The following is a 5556-nucleotide window of genomic DNA, read 5'->3' as shown; positions in this document are numbered from 1 at the left end:
CTAAACCAGGAAATTGTCTTTCACCATGTGTTTTCACTTGGATTGGAAAATGGCATGCTTACATGCATAGTATGTGTTCCGTACACACATTGGGGGAGTCATGGAAGGGTTGAGTTAGAAGAGTCTTAGAAATGCTTAGGTGGCGGATTAATGATTTTAGGAACAATGGCTTAGGGTCACACATAGAACTGGTCAGCAAGACGGCTCACTGTCAGCAATACTTTTCACTGCATCTGCAACAAAGCCAGACGTCCTGACACATAGTGAGGCTTAATGCATGTTTGGTAAATGAGTAAATCACAGATTGACTAAAATGTATTATGCTTAAAAACTCCTCATAGAGATAAATGCTGATGGGAAGAGAAGGAAAAGAAAGACCATAGTGGCAAGATCTTAATCTTTACAGGAAACACCAAGCTCCATTAGGTGGCCATAACAGAAAGTAGCCAGTAGTCAACAAAATGGACCCCTCCTTGGTGTGGAGGGCTTAATCTGTGTCCTAGATTCACCGTTCACTCAGCCTTCCCACAGCCCCACCACAGCTCAGTATCCTACCTATGAGTCCAGGGAGTCTGGTGGGGCAACTCCTCTTCTTTGTCCTTCCCTCTGACTGCTCTGCTCGCCTCTTCTCACTCCCGCACTTCCCATGATCCAGCTCTGTCCATTGATTCCTTTCTAGTTTCCCCACCAGGGTTTCACTTCCCTGGGTATCAGTCTCTGCTCTTGTTTGACAGTAGTGGCCCCATGAATGGGCTAATTGATAATAACACCTTGTTAGGGCGACCTTGGGCTGTCCATAGGTCACAGTAGGCAAGGACCCATCACTCATGAAGACAAAAACAGCATCCTGGAATTAGGCTTCCTTCTCACATCCAGGAGAAGCAAGGACTCATGATTCCATCCCTTCATTTTGTGGTGAGCCCTTCATTTCCTGCCTGAGTTCTTGCCATTTCCTCTGGTGTGTGTGTGTGTGTGTGTGTGTGTGTGTGTGTGTGTGTGTGTGTTCATCTACTGTAGGTCTGATTCTATATCTTGGTACTTGACTCCATCCACCCCCTGACTTCTGTATCATCTATCCTCCAAAAACATCTTGTCTTATCCAGCTCCAGGAAGTCACTTTCATTCCTCTCTCTGCTCCCACAACTTCCAAGTTCCTACAACTATGTAGTCACCTACTTTAGTCTACACTGGAAATTGAACCTGCTGTGGGATGTGCTGGAGAGATGACGCAACGCTGTGGGAACTCCTTCAGCCAATAGCCTTTAAGATACCGGCCCACTTGGGCGTGGTTTCATGTACTGTAAATGCAGGTGTAAAGTGTGCATGGGCCTTTTGGCTGCTGGATTTGGTTCCAGTTCCTAGCATATGTAGAGAACTGCAGATTGCTACTCTTTCTGTGAGTTTACCCCGAAATCAATAAAAGTTTGTTATACTCTATTACAGGCTAGTGTGAAACTCTTTTGTACTCCAATAAATTGCTACCCAACATAGGGCAACTACATCCACATAAAAACTGAGAGAGCTTGGGAAGGAGTTCTAGACACAAAAGAACAGAGTTAAGCACAGCTTCTTGGTAACTGCAATTTTTCAGATAGACTCTGTTTGTCAGCAGCAAGCAGAGGCACAGCTCCTTTAAGAGAAGTCTTCCTGACTTAATTTTAGCTGCAAAAAAAATGTGTGACTTCTTTAAGATCCCAGCTTTCTAGTCCATGCTGGCAGCATGAACTATGGCTCTTTCAGGAGGTCCTGAACTTAAATCTGGTTGTGAGCAACATGATACTAGTTGTTTAATGGTGACATAGACCCACTGTGTCCCTGGAACTAGGGTGGTGAGCATGGCTTGCAGAGGTGGTAAACATATCTCCACCATGTTTGATGGGGTAGAAAAAAACAGGCAGGGCTGCAGAGAGTTGGTCCTAGCCACATCTGCTTAGCATTTTAAAAAAATAACAAAGTGCTGCTTGTCAGAAAATGATTACAGATACACAGTAAAGACAGAATCAGATGAAAATGACCTCTTGTCACAGTGCTGGATAAATGTACTTAGGCTTGGGAGAGAGAAGAAAAAGAGTATAGACCGTTATAAAAGAAATAGGTTTAAAAAAATGAAACAAAGTGTTTAAAGAGACAGTAAAAATAATATAAAACAGTACACATAGTCATAGAAAAAGAGTAAAGACAAAATAAGCCATGTAAAGATGAAATATACACAGAGAATCTGGATTATGCATATTATGTGTTTTCTTCAAATTTTTACTGCAGACAGATATTTTATTCTGGGGCTGCTAAGCTAAACCAACATATGTATTTTAAGGTATTGGCTTCAAAATTTGGGTCTACGGTTATGTTGCTTTGGAAAAGAGCTTCTGCTTTTGTTTCCACAGAAGATGAGAACCTGTGGATTCCTTACAGTCTGATGTGGTTTGATGGAATAAGGACTCCCACCCCCAAAAAAAAGCTCTCTTTGATTCTCTAAAAATACTTCCCCCAACAAGCAGCAGGAAACAGTTTGAAGAAAACTACACCCAAATTCTCAAAATGATTGTTTTTAAATGTTTGTTTTCACTTAAAGGAGGTCTATTGTTACATATTAAGGTCAATTTGTTACACTGTATATATGTATTTCTGCTCTTATTTAAGGTGTTGTGTTTGTGTAGCTCACTTAAAATATAATGTGTAGTTAAGAAATACAGATTAATTGATAGTCATTTATAATTGTCAAACTTGTAGTCATGTTAGTTAGGTTTTCTAGATATACAGAGATATATTTTAGTTAGATAGATAATCTTCAGCACTCCAAAGACGTACAGAATATGGCATTTAAAATGCTTCAAGAAGTTAGACTTTTCTTGACAATGAGACATGTCTGCTTCTGGCAGCACCACTTACTTCAAAACGATGATAGGCATTGAAGGGGCTCCTTATGGAGTTGGTTAGCAATTTGGGCAAGAAACTGATCTTGCCTGGACTGATTGATGGCATGCTGTATAAACTGGACACATAGGACCCACAGAAAAATGACTGCTGAACTTGCCTAGAGAGATTCAGACAGTCCTTTAGGGTTCCTTCTTCACAGGAGAAACTGCCAGACATTCTGCTGGATTATGAAGAAAGTAACTGACAAATTGCCAAGATATGCAAAACAGCCTTCAAATTTCCTGCTTCATCAAAGTGTCTGCCAGATTCTATGGGTCTGTAGGTTGAAGATGGGTGCCCCAACCTTATAGAAGAACTTTGGGTAACTGTCCAGGAGGCAGGATGTTTGGTTAATTCTAGAGTTTTAGAAGTTTCTTACAATGCACTTTCTGTTTACTTAGGTAATATTATTCCTTTTGAGGTCTTTTAAGAGTTGATGATAGATAGTTTTAATTTTCCTTAATTATGATAAAAGATGAATAAGATATGAAATTTTAGACTCACAAGGATAAAATAGATGCTAGCATATTTTCTTTCATTTTACCCGATACAAATAAACTAAATATTGTAACTGTAATTCCTGCTTGAACCTGTTTTGTTATATGTAATTTTACTATGTTAAAGTTAAAGCCTTGCTTTTTAATTAGATAGAAAAGGGGAGATGATGTGGGATGACCACCGCCCAGCATTATATATGGTATTTTTATGGGTTGATGAATAAAGCTGTTTGGGTCAATGGCAGAGTAAAACCAGGTGGGAAATCAGAAGAGACAGAGATACAGAGAGACAGAGGCAGAGAGACAAAGAAAGAGAGAGTGAGTAGGAAGAGTCAAAGAGACGTAGCTGCCAGAGAAGGACAAACCAGAACCTTAGGAACTTTACTGGTAGGTTACAACCTTATGGTGATACTCAGATTGATAGAAATGGGTTAATTTCTCATGCAAGAACTAGCTTGGAATATGCTAGAGTCACTGGCCAAACAGTTTTGTAATTAATATAGCTTCTGTGTGATGGTTTGGGTCTGAGCAGTTGAGAAATAAAAGAGCAGTCACCACCTACAACTCAGCTTAAAGAAAGGACTCTTGTAGAAGACCTGAGTTCAGTTCCCAGCACTTATGCTGGGCAGCTCAGAACTGCCTATATTTCAACTCCAGAGGCACCAGATGCTGCTGGCTTTCATGAACACCCACTTTTAGGTGCACATACCCACACAGACACACACACACACACACACACACACACACACACACACACACACACACCAATATGCAATTAAAAATAAAATAAATCTTTAACAAACAAAACCAAAAGGTAAAATAAAATGAAAACAACTTGAGTCCCACAAGATGGCTGGGCTACACAACTGTAGCATACATGTAGAGGGATTAGGTAAGTCCCATACAGGCTCTCTGGTTACAGGTTCAGTCTCTGTTAGCTTCTATGAGCCCTGGTTAGTTGATTCTGTAGGTTTTCTTGTGGTACCCTTGACCTCTTTGGCTCCTATAAGCCTTCCCCCTCATCTTCTGCAGGATCCCTGAGCTCTGCCTAGTGTTTGGCTGTGGATGTCTGCAACTGCTCCCATTTGTTGCTGGATGAAGCCTCTCTGATGGCTATTGGGCTCGGCACCAATCTACGAGTACAGCAGAATATCATTAGGAATCACTTCATTGGCATTATTTTCAGTCATGTTTGATTCTATCCCTAGGTGCTAGGTTATCCAGCCTTTGGGTTCTGGCACTCCAGGCATTGTCAGGCAGATCTGGCACGTGTGAGGAGGTACAGTGCTGTTCCGTGGACCTGACCCCCCCCACCCCCAACAGCTCCCAGGGTTGTCCCCGTGCTCCCTCCCAGACTGTGACTGGGTTACCCTGCTCTCTGAAACCGTTTATGGGCTCAGGCTGGCTAAGGCTGTGTACCCAGTCTACATGCCTAGTGGCACTGCGGTGGTCCTTAAAGCAGTGGACTTAAAAGATCATGATCTGGGCAGTTGCATGTGCAAGTGCCAGGACACGCATGCTGGAGCAGGGACCAGGACTGGAGCAGCTTGCTTCACCCACCTCTGTGTGCCAGGCCTCTGGATCTTGAGGGCTGCCATTTTGAAGGAGGGAAGGAGCAGCATTCTGCAACTGAGGGCAGAAGAACCTCTGGGTTTCGAAAGTAAGGAAATTACAGAAAGTTTTTGATAAAAATTTTTATGTTAACTGGAAAGCAAGAAAAGAAGGCAGGAGATGAAAATAATAAAGGGAGAAAACAGGAAGAGAAATTTGTCCTAAATAGCAATGTTTATGAAATCAGAGAAATGGGCTGAAGTAAGTGGTAGAAGGCCAGGTGATGTGAAATATGTTTGCTGTGTTTATTTCATATCTGCAAATACTAAATGTGAGGGAAAAAAGCATAAAATAAGTTTAAAAATTGACCATACTAGGTTAATTTTGTTTAAAAAATTGTTTGTCTTGTTAAAGAGTTTCGTCAATTTCTTGAGAAAATTGTGTATGCTTGTTTTGTTAAAAAGTTTGTCTGTGTTTTCTGGTGTACTTGCAAGTTTGGGTGCAAGTACGGAACTGAGATGAAAATGGTTTGGATACTGTCTGCACCAACAGCAGCCAGTCAACACCCACCACATGGCTGAGAATTCAGATG

Source organism: Microtus ochrogaster, chromosome 7 (assembly GCF_000317375.1).
Source record: "Microtus ochrogaster isolate Prairie Vole_2 chromosome 7, MicOch1.0, whole genome shotgun sequence".
Taxonomy (NCBI): domain Eukaryota; kingdom Metazoa; phylum Chordata; class Mammalia; order Rodentia; family Cricetidae; genus Microtus; species Microtus ochrogaster.
The sequence above is the reverse complement of the archived record's forward strand: the minus strand, read 5'-3'. Positions refer to the sequence as shown.